Below are 15,216 nucleotides of genomic sequence, written 5' to 3' on the forward strand. Positions count from 1 at the left end.
GCTTCACATAACTCACACACCACACACTTCACACACCTCACACACAACACACACTTCACATGCCCCATACACAGCACAAAACACACCATATCACATACCACACACACAACATGCCACACCTCACATAACTCATACTCAACCACATTCAGTACAAAGCATCACATGCACAGATACTAATGCCACACTTCATATACCTCACACACAACACACACACTTCATATACCTCACACACAACACACACACTTCATATACCTCACACACAACACACACTTCACATATCTCACACACAGCACAAAATATACCACATCACATTCTCATAAACTATTACCACACTTCCATACCTCACACATGATATAGCACACACATATGCCACACCTCACATACTTCACACATTCCACACACAACACACACACACCACTTCACATACCCCACACATAACAATTTACATACCTCACATAAAGTGCAGACAGGCCACACTTCACATATCTCACACACACACCACCACACTTATACCACAGGTCACAAACCTCACACACCATTTTACCTACTATATATCATACACATGTATTACACATGACACATTCACTGTGCACCATTCACCATTCTTGTTACACACACTATGCACATACCAGACATCATTCAACAGACCACAAACACCACTTACAACATGCATACTCATAACACAAACCATTATCACACTTACATGCACCACACACTATTCACCACTAATTGCATACAATGTCCACCTCACTTTTGCACATGCATACCTCACACATGCCCATTTATATGCCACACTTCACATACCCCACACACAACACACTTACCACATCACATTTACATGTTTATACAAACACCTTCCACACTTGTAAACACCCATACATACATACCACTTCACATACCCCACACACAACAAATACCACATTCACACACAACACTTACATATGCCACTTATTATTCCCCACACTCACACACGTACACATATACACATAATGCACACACCATTCACTCCCCAGAGACCATCAACCTATCCCACACACCATTTACCACACACACATTTATTACACACATGTAAGACAAGTCAAACTTATTTTTACCACACAATCTGTGCCCCTCATCTTATTCTACCTTTCTGTTGTTTTCCTAGTGCCTAAAACTGCCTTGGCTTAATGGCCCACAAATAGGTCCCTCTTTCTGTGGCTGGGAGAAGGTAGCTTTGGGGGTGGGTGAGACCCCACCGGCCTCAGCCTGTGCCTCAGCCCCTCGGGATGCAGGAGGTACTGTGGGCAGCGGAGACGCCGGCCACCTCACCCTGCAGCTTCACGGAACAGCCTGCCCTTGCGTGTCCCTGGCGAGTGGGAGCCAAAGATGTTCTCTCGTTGCTTGTGGTTCCGATGCCACTTTCCTAGAGAATCCCTGCCTTCCTCAGAATTGGTGTCTTTCAGCAGCAGCCTGAAACCTGCTCGAGGGCCATTAAGTCTTTGTGGTGAGTCTTGACATTGGAGAGAAAGAAGGAAAGGGTAGGCTGGGACGGTATGCGCTGGGAAAATAAAACGGAATAGAATAATCCTGAACACACAGTTAAGTGCTGCATCGTTTGGCACATATGTGGGTGAATGATGTAGATGTGTGTGGTGAGTGGTGTGTGTATCGAGTGGTGTATGTAGTGAATAATGTCTATGCGTGGTGCACAGTGTATTTTGTGGAGAATGTGTGGTGAGTGGTATGTGTGTGTGTATGTGTGTGTGTGGTAAGAGCTTTGTGTATATGTGTGGTGAATGGTCTCTGTGGTGAATGGTGTGGGGGTGAGTAGTGGTAGTAGTGGGGGAGGTTGGTACATGTGTGTGATGTGTATTGTGTGTGTACGTGTGTGGTGCATGGTCTGTAGTGAATGGTGTGTATGTGGTGAATAGTGGGGGAGTGAATAACGTATGTGGCGAATGGTGTGTTGTATGTATGGTGTGGGCCGTGTTGAGTCATGGGGGAGTTAGTGTAGTGTGTGTAGCGGAAGATGCAGTGTGTGTGTGTGTGTGTGTGTGTGTGTGTGTGTTGAGTAGTCTGTGTGGCAAACGGTATATGGTGAATACTGTGGATGTGTGCAGTGAATGGTGTGTTTGTGTATGTAATGTGTATGTGCGGTGCATTCTGTGTGTGCATGCATGCACATATATGTGTCTGCTGGTTTGTACCTTTCTCTCAGCTATCAAACCGGCTATAAAGGGGCCAGAGCTGTCCCCACAGCGCAGACACGGCAGATGTGGCCGGATCCTGAGGTGCCGGATGGAGCAACTCTGGAAAGTTCAGGCTGAAGCAGGGAGCCAGCCCTGACACACTCAGCCCCAGGCCAGAGGTGACTCAGGGGAGGCTGAGGCAGTTACCGTCTGTGTTTTCCTTCTGGTTAATACTCAATCCGCCTAGTGTCTCTCGTGGAGTGACTCAACTCTGGAGTCAGGGCTTGAGCCATCAATTTTTGCTCGTTCAAGAGACCATTTTTCAGCACTGCCTCTGGCAACAGCCGCTGCTCCCGCGGGGACAGCCTCTCAGGAATTTCCCTTCAGCGCCAGACAGCAAGTCAGACGCAGATGAGGACTTTTCTGAGAAATGACAGTGTCACTAGGATATTCAGCATTATTTTGGTCTGTTTCTGAAAAAACAGAGGAAAGGGCCAGGAAGAGGACTCGGAGGTGGAACCCGTCTTCCCTGAGTCAGCTCTGTGCGGGGCAAGTGTGTATTTTGTTTGGGGTCTGCACCCAGCAGAGCCGTTTCTGTTCTATCTCTCCAGCACCTATTACAATTACTTGTTAGTTATGCAAAATAATAATTGTGGCTATTTAAACATTTTTTCCAAACTGTTTAATGCCAAAACAATCCAACTGAGCTATTTTTGAAGATAAAAAATTCTCTTTTTTTCAGTTTCTTTTTTTTTTAATTTATTTATTTTTTAATTAGTGAGTCACAGTGAGGGTACAGTTACAGATTCACACATTTTCGTGCTTGTTTTTCCCTCATGCAATGTTCAGGAGCCCATCCCTCCACCAGTGTCCATTCTCCACCACCAATGAATCCAGTATCCCTCCCACCCCCCCAGTCCCATCCCCCCCACCCCACCCTGCCTCTGTGGCAGGGCATTCCAATTTGTTCTCTCTCCTTTTGGGTGTTGTGGTTTGCAATAGGGGTTTTGAGTGGTCAGAAGATAAAAAAAATTCTTTATTAAGTGATCAGTAAATGGAAAGCAATACCATTCAGCAAACAGACAACAACTCTGAAAAGCTTTGCAAAATGGAAGGGCTTTGAAGGCAGGAAGAAAATAAGGTTGGGGACCAGAGCAATAATAGCACAGCGGGGAGGGCATTTGCCTGTCATGTGACCAACCAGGGTTCCATCCCCAGCATCCCATATGGTCTCCCGAGCACCACCAGGAGTAATCCCTGAGCACTGCCAGGTGTGACCAAAAAAACAAAACAAAACAAAAAAAAGCCAGAACACATGCCCACACTAGCAAATGCCCTTTCTTCTCTCTTCTCCGTCTTCCCTCCCGCAGCTGATTCTAACATTTCTCCAGTCGCCCAGTCTCAGTCCTAATGCCAGGAATCATCTGATTGCCCGGCTTACCCGCTGTCCCAAGCCCACGGCTTCTGCCTCTGCACCTGAGTTTTGCCTTGATGTGAATTCTCCAGACACCTTCAGGACCTTTGATTGGCCATTTCCTCCCACCCAGGGCCATAGCGACTTCTCTGGGTTGTCCTGGAAGCCCCCGACAGCTCCTTTCCCTGGCTCCTCTGCAGGTCCAGCCACCCCACTTGCTCTCACCTCGGGCTTACGGGTCCCTCTGTCCTCACGTCTCTGGCCCCTGCACCAGTGAGTTTCCCTTGAGGAGCTCCTGTGCATTTACAGGGCGAGTTGCCCTTTGCACATTTCTGGTGTCCTCCTCCTTCTGGGAGCCCAAATCACCTTCCCTCTGGGTGCAGGGAACCAGCAACCTGGTGGAACTATCTTTGAGGGGTCCCCATATCTCAAATCTCTGTACCCCACATTTCCTCCACACCCCAATGCAAGCCCCACTCATAAAATACTCTCTCTCTCTCTCTCTCTCTAGAGGGGAAAATGCAACGTGCACATAAGGGAGATTCCGTTCAAGGAACTGGCTCACATGACAATGGGCAAACCAGAGATTTAGGCAAGAGCTGATGTCGCAAATGACTTGGGAGGCAGAAGTCCTTCATCAAGGGGAACCAGAGTTATGATTTAAAAATATCTAACTGTGGAGAGAAAATAAGAGCGTAAAGACAGAAGAAAAGTCAAAGATTAAGAACAAAAAGGCAAACGAGGAGCAAGCAATGACTAGAAAACAGAAACAATACGTAGTAGGTCTGACCCGATTCAATCAAGAATGCCTTCGAGTCTGAGTGGTTGAATGCTGCTGATAGAAGGGCAGAAACTGACAGAGTAAATTGAAATAATAAAAAATGGGGGCTGGGGCTGAAATAATAAAAAATGGGAGCACAGCGGGTATGGCATTTGCCTTGCACGCAGCCAAGAGATTCCCAGCATTGCATATGGTCCCCCAGCATCTCCAGGAATCATTCCTGAGTGCAAAGCCAGGAGTAACCCCTGTGCATTGCTGGGTGTGACCTGAAAAGAAAAAAAAATGGGGCCAGAGGCAAGAGATATAGTACAGCCAGTAGGGCAGTTGGGTTTAATCTCTGGCACCCATGAGGTTCCCAAGCCCCACGGAGAGTGATCACTAAGTGGCAGAGCCAGGAGTAAGCCCTGAACACAGTTGGGTGTGGCTCCCACACAAACAAAAATGGGTCCAGAGAGGTAGGGGCTAAGACACTTGGCATGCATATGACTCACTTGGTTCAATCCCTGGCACCACATATCGTAGCACTGTAACACTGTTGTCCCATTGTTCATTGATTTGCTCGAGCGGGCACCAGTAATGTCTCCATTGTGAGACTTGTTACTATTTTTGGCAATTGAATACACCACAGGGAGCTTGCCAGGCTCTACCGTGAGGGCGGGATACTCTCAGTAGCTTGCCAGGCTCTCAGAGAGGGATGGAGGACTCGAACCTGGGTCTACTGTGTACAAGGCAAACACCCTACCGGCTGTGCTATTGCTCTAGCCCAAGTCATGCTCTCATGCACCACATATAGTACCCCCCAAAAAAGCACCAGAAATGATCCTTAAACACAAACCAGGAGCAAGCCCTGAGCACTGCCTGGTGTAGCCCAAACCCGCCTTCCCTCCCCCACCACCAACAACAAAATCTGGATTCCACGGGACGTCAGAAGACCTCGTGGCCACCCACCAACTAGATGGTCAGATTACTTCATCAAATCTCAGAATGAACGATTTGAGGCTCTTCCTGTTCCTGGAGCGAGCAGATATCATTGGGCTGCACTAGCTCGTGACAGGGACAAATAGAGATGTTACTGGCACCCGCTCGAGCAAATCGAAGATCAACGGGACTACAAGTGATACAAGTGATATATATAGAGAGAGAATCTATGTTATTGATAAGAATTTAAGAATATAAGAGCCGGACACAGAAACTTCTCTTGCCTGCTCTTCAACCTCTCGGACACTCTCGCTGGCTAGCCCACTCCCTGGCTTGCCCCTGTCCACTCTGGAGAAGCCTGTGTCCCGCTAAGCACGTCCTCTCCTTCTCTCTCCCCACATCTGTCTCAACAAGTCTCAGGAAGCTGTGTCGTTTCACCGTGCCGCCGCCTCCTGAAATCCTCTTCTGCGAGTGACAGTGACACCCCCAAGCGCCCGTGGGAAGTTGGCACTGCCCTGAGCTAGGCCGGGCACTTCTCTGAGCACTGGCAGCTGAAGTGGGTCGGCAACAGAGAGGTGGAAACGTTTTGTTTCAGTCTCCCTTGCTCCCCACTTTACCCGGTCACTGGCACCGAATCCCGCCCTCCCTCTACTCTGCCACGGAGCCCTGGCAGCTCCCAGCAGCTCTGAGCTGCAAGGCCAAAACGGAAAATTTTAGCCCCACATAGATGGGCTGGGTAGTGATGGGGGTGGCTGTGGGTCCCCTGAACCAGGGGCATGTCCCCCCCCAAATAAGTAAATAACAAAAAAGAAAAAAAATACTTATCCATTAATCCCTAGTCTTTCCTTTTTTTTTTTTTCTTTTTGGGTCACATCCGGCAATGCTCAGGGGTTACTCCTGGCTCTGCACTCAGGAACTACTCCTGGCGGTGCTCAGGGGACCATATAGGATGCTGGGAATCGAATCTGGGTCAGCCGCTTGCAAGGCAAACACCCTACCCACTGTGCTATCGCTCCAGCCCCAGTCTTTCCTCTTAAGGAACCTAAATTTCTCACTGTGGCATCCCCCTTAGAATGGAAGGCAATCAGTTTTACTCAAGGTTTACTGATTTAAATATTCACCACATCCTTTTTTTTTAAAGAAGATATCATTTCTTTATTTTAACAGGCAGAGCATATATGTGGCTTACAAACTAGAATGCAATAAAAACATGGAAGATTCTGCTTCTTCCATCCCCCTAGAAAACCAGTATTAGTTATTTATAGGAAGCATCATTTCTGAAGCGTGTTTATATTCAAAACTGCCAAGTGACAAGTGTGTTCTAAGAGACAATAAGAATAGAAACCACCGGGGGCAGGAGCGGTAGCACAGCGGGTAGGGCATTTGCCTTGCATGCGGCCGACCCGGGTTCGATCCCCGGCATCCCATATGGTCCCCCAAGCACCGCCAGGAGTAATTCCTACATGCAAAGCCAGGAGTAACTCCTGAGCATCACTGGGTGTGACCCAAAAAGAAAAAAAAAAGAATAGAAACCACCAACGTGGCTGTCTGTTAAACTGCTCTTCCTCCTGGTATCTACTCGAGGCATAGGACACCCTCTAGTCCTAGCAGTCATTAAAATAAACTGCTTTGACTTGCTCTCAGCATATTTAACTATAGTCATTCTGTTTTGATTTGAAATCTTTGGTTCTCTTCAACATTCTATCCCAAACGGTTTCCCATTCCTTGATAAATCCCTCCATAGTCTTTCTTTATTTCCTGTTTTATTCTCCCTCATATCATCCTCCTCTTCTTGGTTTCTTTTGGTCAATGCTTGATGAAAATGACCCTAAACTTCCTTACCTTTGAGAACTTACCTCCCTATCATTCAGCACCTCAAACCTTCCCCACACCCCATTTTTTCTTATCACCTAATTTAGATAGAAAACTCAAAGACACACACTTTTGAATAGAACTAAATTTAAAAATAATAAAGTACAAATACAAGTGGAGAGACCGTTACAGATAAAGCATCCTGGTATACATTAACAGATTTCTACAGCACCTACATTTTTTGTTTCTGTCAAAATAGTGTCTCTGATTTGCTTTTTTCATGGGTATCATGTAAAAATCACTATTAAAAGGAAAAGGAAACACAGAGAATGAACACTAATATATAAGCATGTATTTGAGCTTTTGAAATCTGTATAAAATACAATGTAATAAATGAGGAAAAACACTTTGCACCTGAGAGAAAGAAAGTCAATGTCTAAAATCACACAGCAAATGTCAAAGTCAAGCTAAAATGAGGCTTATAAAATCCTAGTTGAAAATAATGGCCAAAGACCTCAAAATGGCTATAGAGCGAATCAGAGCCCTGGGGGATGACTTCAAGAGGAACAACATAAGAATCATTGGAGTACCAGAACCACAGGGAAGTAACCCCAATGAAAAAAACACAGTCAAAGACATCATCACTAAGAAATTCCCAGAGCTGGAGAAGGCAGGCGTCCAGATACAAGAAGTCCGAAGAGTGCCAGCAAAAAGAGACCCAAATAAAAAGACTCCAAGGCATATCATAGTCAGAATGGCGGATGCTGTAGATAGAGACACAATTCTACAAGTAGCAAGGTCAAAGAGGGAAATCACATACAAAGGAGCACCCCTCAGATTTACGGCCGATCTGTCAGAAGAAACCCTCCGAGCCCGAAGACAATGGTGGGACATAGTGAAAAAACTCAACGAAATGAATGCCTCACCAAGAATACTTTATCCGGCTAAACTCTCACTCAAACTCGAAGGAACCATACACTACTTCTCGGATAAACAACAGCTCAGGACCTTCATAGACTCAAAACCAATCTTGAAAGAAGGTCTAAAGGGGCTACTGTAAGACAAGGAGGAGCCCCATAAGAACAACAAATCCCACAGAAAGATGACACAAAACCACATCACAATAATCTCTCTCAATGTCAATGGCCTAAATGCACCTATCAAGAGACACAGAGTGGCTAAATGGATCCGGAAATTAAACCCAACATTCTGTTGCCTGCAAGAAACACACCTGAACAAACAGAGTAAACATAGACTCAAAGTCAAAGGATGGAAAACAATCCTCCAAGCAAACAACCCCCTTAAAAAAGCTGGAGTGGCCATCCTGGTATCCGACAACATAGATTTCAGGATGAAAAAGATCAAAAGGGACAGCGAAGGTCATTTTCTGTTTATCAAGGGATATGTACAACAGGAAGAAACCACACTCTTAAACGTATATGCTCCTAACAAACGACCGGCTAAATATTTAAAACGACTCCTAACAGACTTCAAAGAGGACATCACTAACAGCACAATTGTAGTCGGAGACTTCAATACGGCCTTATCACCTCTAGATAGATCCACAAGAACAAAACTCAACAAGGAAACACTGACCCTGAATGAAGAAATTGAAGAGAGAGGCCTAATAGACCTATACAGGGCCTTACACCCCAAAAAGAAAGAATACACATTCTTTTCCAGTGCACATGGAACATTTTCAAAAATAGACCATGTACTGGGCCCCAGAACATACCTCAATCGAATCGGAAAAATAAAAATTGTATCAACCATCTTTTCAGACCACGATGCGCTGAAGATAGAAGCTAACCACCCACAAATACGGAAAATCAAATCAAACACCTGGAAATTAAACAATTCCATGTTGAACAATGAGTGGGTCAAGAAGGAAATCAAGGAAGAAATCAAAAGATACTTAGAAACAAATGAGAATGAAGACACGAGCTACCAAAACCTATGGGACGCAGCTAAAGCCGTGTTAAGGGGAAAATTTATAGCTCTCCAAGCATTCCTCAGGAAGGAAGAAAGGACCCACATAGATAGCTTGACTTCACGACTCAAGACCCTAGAAAAGGACCAGAAAAAGGACCCCAAACCAGACCGAAGGAAAGAAATAATAAAAATTAGAGCAGAAATTAATGACATCGAAACCAAAAAAACAATCCGAAAGATCAATGAAACAAAGAGTTGGTTCTTTGAGAAAATAAATAAGATTGATAAACCGCTAGCAAGTCTCACAAAGAAAGAAAGAGAGAAAACTCTAATAAATCGAATCAGAAATGAAAAGGGGGACATCATAACAGAAACCAGTGAGATTCAAAAGATCATTAGAGACTACTTTGAAAGTCTTTACGCCACAAAAAAGGAGAACCTAAAAGAAATGGATGGATTCCTTGATTCCTACAATCTCCCAAGACTGAAGAAAGAAGACCTGGAATACCTGAATAGACCCATCAATGTTAAGGAAATTGAAACGGTAATCAAAAACCTCCCCAAAAACAAAAGCCCAGGCCCAGATGGTTTCACTGGCGAATTCTTCCAAACATTTAAAGAAGACCTATTGCCTGTTTTCCTCAAACTTTTCCAGGAAATTGAAAAACCAGGAACTCTCCCAAACAGTTTCTATGAAGCACATATCTCCCTAATACCAAAAGCAAACAAAGACACCACTAAGAAAGAAAATTACAGACCAATTTCCCTGATGAACACCGATGCGAAGATCCTCAACAAAATACTAGCAAATAGGATCCAACAACTCATCAAAAAGATCATACATCACGACCAAGTGGGATTCATCCCAGGGATGCAAGGATGGTTTAACATTCGGAAATCAATCAACATAATCCAGCATATCAACAAAAGTAAAGATAAAAACCATATGATCATATCAATAGATGCAGAGAAAGCATTTGACAAGATCCAACATCCTTTCATGATGAAAACCCTCGCCAAAATGGGGTTTGGAGGAACTTTCCTCAAGATAGTCGAAGCCATCTATCACAAGCCTACGGCAAGCATTATCCTCAACGGGGAAAAACTAAGGGCCTTTCCTCTGAGATCAGGCACAAGACAAGGATGCCCACTCTCACCACTCCTCTTCAATATAGTACTGGAAGTACTTGCGATAGCTATTAGACAAGAAAAAGAGATTAAGGGCATCCAGATAGGAAGGGAAGAAATCAAACTCTCACTATTTGCAGACGACATGATACTATATCTAGAGAAGCCTAAAACCTCTACTAAGAAACTCTTAGAAACAATAGACTTATACAGTAAAGTTGCAGGCTACAAAATCAATACCCAAAAATCCATGGCCTTCATATATGCAAACAATGAGGCAGAGGAAAGGGACATGAAAAAAGCAATCCCATTCACAATCGTGCCCCAGAAAATCAGGTACCTCGGAATCAGCTTAACCAAGGAAGTAAAAGACCTTTACAAAGAAAACTACATAACGCTACTCCATGAAATCAAAGAGGACATGAGGAAATGGAAACATATACCCTGCTCGTGGATAGGGAGAATCAATGTTGTCAAAATGGCAATACTCCCTAAAGCATTATACAGATTCAATGCGATCCCTATAAATATACCCATGACATTCTTCAAAGAAATGGATCAAGCAATCCTAAAATTCATATGGAATAACAAACGTCCAAGGATAGCTAAAACAATTCTTGGGAAAAAGATGATGGGAGGCATCACCATCCCCAACCTCAAACTTTACTACAAAGCAGTAACAATTAAAACAGCATGGTACTGGAACAAAGGCAGAGCCGTAGACCAATGGAACAGGGTGGAATATCCCTACACACAACCCCAAATGTATGACCATCTAATCTTTGATAAGGGAGCAAGAGATGTGAAGTGGAGCAAGGAAAGCCTCTTTAACAAATGGTGCTGGCACAACTGGACAACCACATGCAAAAAAATGGGTTTAGACCTTGACCTGACACCATGCACAAAAGTCAGATCAAAATGGATTAAAGACCTCAACATTAGACCACAAACCATAAGGTACATTGAAGACAAGGTCGGCGAAACCCTCCACGATATTGAAGATAAAGGTATCTTCAAAGGTGACACGGAACTAAGCAATCTAGTAAAAACAGAGATCAACAAATGGGACTACATTAAACTAAAAAGCTTCTGCACCGCAAGAGATACAGTGACCAGAATACAAAGACTATCCACAGAATGGGAAAGGATATTTACACAATACCCATCAGATAAGGGGTTGATATCAATGGTATATAAAACACTGGTTGAGCTCTACAAGAAGAAAACATCCAACCCCATCAAAAAATGGGGCAAAGAAATGAACAGAAACTTTACCAAGGAAAAAATACGAATGGCCAAAAGGCACATGAAAAAGTGCTCTACATCACTAATCATCAGAGAGATGCAGATCAAAACAACCATGAGATACCACCTCACACCACAGAGACTAGCACACATCCAAAAGAACAAAAGCAACCGCTGTTGGAGAGGATGTGGGGAGAAAGGGACCCTTCTTCACTGCTGGTGGGAATGCCGACTGGTTCAGCCCTTCTGGAAAACAATTTGGACGACTCTCAAAAAATTAGATATTGAATTCCCATTTGACCCAGCAATACCACTGCTGGGAATATATCCCAGAGAGGCAAAAAAGTACAATCGAAACAACATCTGCACATGTATGTTCATCGCAGCACTGTTTACAATAGCCAGAATCTGGAAAAAACCCGAATGCCCCAGAACGGATGACTGGTTGAGGAAACTTTGGTACATCTATACAATGGAATACTATGCAGCTGTTAGAAAAAAGGAGGTCAAGAATTTTGTAGTTAAGTGGATGGGCATGAAAAGTTTCATGCTGAGTGAAATGAGTCAGAAAGAGAGAGACAGACATAGAAAGATTGCACTCATCTATGGTATATAGAATAACAGAGGGGGAGACTAACACCCAAGAACTGTAGAAATAAGTACCAGGAGGTTGACTCCATGGCTTCGAGGCTGGCCTCACGTTCCGGGGAAAGGTCAACTCAGAGAAGCGATCACCAACTACATTGTAGTCGAAGGCCATGTGGGGGAAGGGAGTTGCGGGCTGAATGAGGGCTAGAGACTGAGCACAGCGGCCACTCAACACCTTTATTGCAAACCACAACAGCTAATTAGAGAGAGAAAACAGAAGGGAATGCCTTGCCACAGTGGCAGGGTGGGGTGGGGGGGAGATGGGATTGGGGAGGGTGGGAGGGACACTGGGTTTACGGGTGGTGGAGAATGGGCACTGGTGAAGGGATGGGTTCCCAAACTTTGTATGAGGGAAGTATAAGCACAAAAGTGTATAAATCTGTAACTGTACCCTCACAGTGATTCTCTAATTAAAAATAAATAAATTAAAAAAAATCCTAGTTGAATACTTTCTTCCATTATTAAATGCCGTTTCTCTTTGATTACTAAGTTTAGGGATAAGAAATCTAATGAAAAGCTTTGAAAAGTATTATTTCTTACCTGACATGGTCAGCAAAGGGGAAATATCAACAAAAGATAGATGAGAAGAGGAGACGATACGAGTGTACATCTGAACACTGAATCAGAAGACCACAAGTGATTGGTCATTGGTCACTGGTCACTTGTTATGATCCCAACTTCTTCACAAACAACTGCATGGGAACCCCAAGGTTCTAGAAGGTGGTGGTAGGTTTGGTGGGAGAATTATGTCATAAAGCGGGCGGTTAAAAGGTAGAGGCTAGCCAATAAGGGAGTCAGATTCCCAAGAAGACCGGATTGGATAGAGAGTGGTAGAATTAAGCAGGCTAGGGAGATGGACTCCTACAAGACAGTTATAACAATTTCATCTTCCTCAGACTCTCATGTTTGGGAAATACTCTTATTATACTCAAGAGCTTACATATTTCATTAATAAATTAACAAAGTTACTAGGTAATCATTTATATTGCCTAGTAACCAATAACATTAAGTTATTACTAATATATTTTATGTAATGTTTATAAAATTAAATTATGTGTTCATACTTTATAATATACATTATTATTTACTTTGGGGTTAGGAAGTGATGGATTGTTATGAGAAATCATCCCCTAACAAAAAACCCTAAGGTTAGGGTATTCCGATAGCAAACATGCACCCAGAAAAGAATAGTTAGGCAAGGATAGAATAGATGACAAAGTATCTGCCAGCTGCAGACTTGTGCCAGGAAAACATAGACTGATACTGTTTAGGGTCTTTTAGATTTAGGGGACAATATGACCAAAAATAGAATAGAAGCTTTCACATTCTGATTTACTTATTCATTTTAGTTTTGGGGCATCATCCATTAGAAAATCCCAAGTAGTATGGGATAATTGGGGATCTGTAAAGGGAATCAGAATGAATAAAAGTATTTCTTGAAGGTAGTTGTAACTTAAAGTAATGTCATCATCTGGATCAAAGTGATGACCAGAACCACATCCTTTTTTTTAAAAAAGGTACAGCTCTGTTCACAATAGCCAGAATCTGGAAACAACCCGAGTATCCGAGAACAGATGACCAGCTAAAGAAACTTTGGTACATCTACACAATGGAATACTATGCAGATGTCAGGCGAGATAAAGTCATGAAATTTTCTTATAATGGATAGTCATAGACAGTATCATGCTAAGTGAAATAAGTCAGAAAGAGGGTCAGAAAGAAAGACATAGAATGACTGCACTCATTTGTGGATATAAAATATGTGGATATAAGTATAAAACAACATAACATGAGACTGACACCCAAGGACAGTAGACACAAGGGCCAGGAATACTGTCCATAGTTGGCAGCCTGTCTCATGAGCTGTGGGAGAAGGTGGCTGGGATAGATAAGGGATCACTAAGACAATGATTGTTGGAGGAATTGTTCAGGATGGGAGATGTGTGCTGAAAGTAGATAAAGGCCCAAACGTGATAATCTCTCAGTATCTGTATTGCAAACCATAATGCCCAAAGGTAAAGAGAGAGTATGGGGGAAATTGTCTGCCATGGATACTGGGGAAGAGTTGGAAGGGGGTGTGATATACCGGGGACATTGGTGGTGGAAAGTGTGCACTGGTAGAGAGATGGGTGTTCAATCATTGTATGACTGAAATTCAAACATCAAAGCTTTGTAACTGTATCTCACGGTGATTCAATAAAATAAATATAGCAATGCACTGTAACACTGTAGTCCCATTGTTCATCGATTTGCTCGAGCGGGCACCAGTAACATCTCCATTGTGAGACTTGTTGTTACTGTTTTTGGCATATCAAATACACCTCGGGTAGCTTGCCAGGCTCTGCCGTACGGGCAGGATACTCTCAGTAGCTTGCCGGGCTCTCCGAGAGGGACAGAGGAATCAAACCCAGGTCGGCTGCATGCAAGGCAAACGCCCTACCCACTGTGCTATTGCTCCAGTCCACCCAAAAAGAAAAAAGTAAATAAATATAAATATTTATTAAAAATTAATAAATAAAATTAAAAAGATGCAACTATTTACAAGAAAATCTAGACTGGGATTTAACCCAAACCTGGGTGCCATGGTCTCACCCATTGTCACATGAAATCGACTCTCCCAGACGCCACCTTGGAGAATCGTTTTGCCATGGTCCAGCAGTCACGGTCTTGCAGCTTACCTGGACTCTCCGGGACCCTCACCCCACACAGTCAACCCAGCACCGAGTCCTGCTATGCCTCTTCTGGAATCATCCTAGCCCGTCCCTTCCACCGACCTGCAATCCGGGAACCCTCCATCCGAGTTCCAGAGGGGTCCACCCTGAGCTCCAGAGCCCGTTCCGACCGCCCGCAGGCTCCCCCAGACACAGCAAGGAGAGAACTCGCTAGCCCGAGAGGAATCTTGCTCTCCTCCTCCTCTGGACCCAGCCTCACGACCCCCAATGCCAGAGAGTCTGTGAACAGGCGAGAGCTGGGGTGTTGCCGTTTGCAGGATTTTATAAAAATAAAAGCAAGCTCACGGTTGGTTAGGCTCTGACAATCCACCTTTATGTTCCAGCCAAGTTTGATTCTATCACAAACCAGGCTGTCTGGGTGTGCTCAGGTTTCCATAGCAAGCCACACACACAATGGGGGTGGGGGGGAGTTTCACAGAGTTCTGGTGAGAGCCTCTT

General features: G+C 44.0%; 1 long non-coding RNA gene across 1 annotated transcript in view; it reads right to left on the reverse strand.

Annotated features, from left to right (window-relative positions):
• Positions 1-14,956, reverse strand: part of LOC129402393 (uncharacterized) — a 30,109-nt gene extending 15,153 nt beyond the window's left edge. Inside the window, exon 1 of the long non-coding RNA XR_008628651.1 lies at positions 14,821-14,956. This is a non-coding gene — a long non-coding RNA (uncharacterized LOC129402393). The remainder of the gene's footprint in view (positions 1-14,820) is intronic.
• Positions 14,957-15,216: the final 260 nt, after the last annotated feature.

Source organism: Sorex araneus, chromosome 2 (assembly GCF_027595985.1).
Source record: "Sorex araneus isolate mSorAra2 chromosome 2, mSorAra2.pri, whole genome shotgun sequence".
Lineage (NCBI taxonomy): Eukaryota > Metazoa > Chordata > Mammalia > Eulipotyphla > Soricidae > Sorex > Sorex araneus.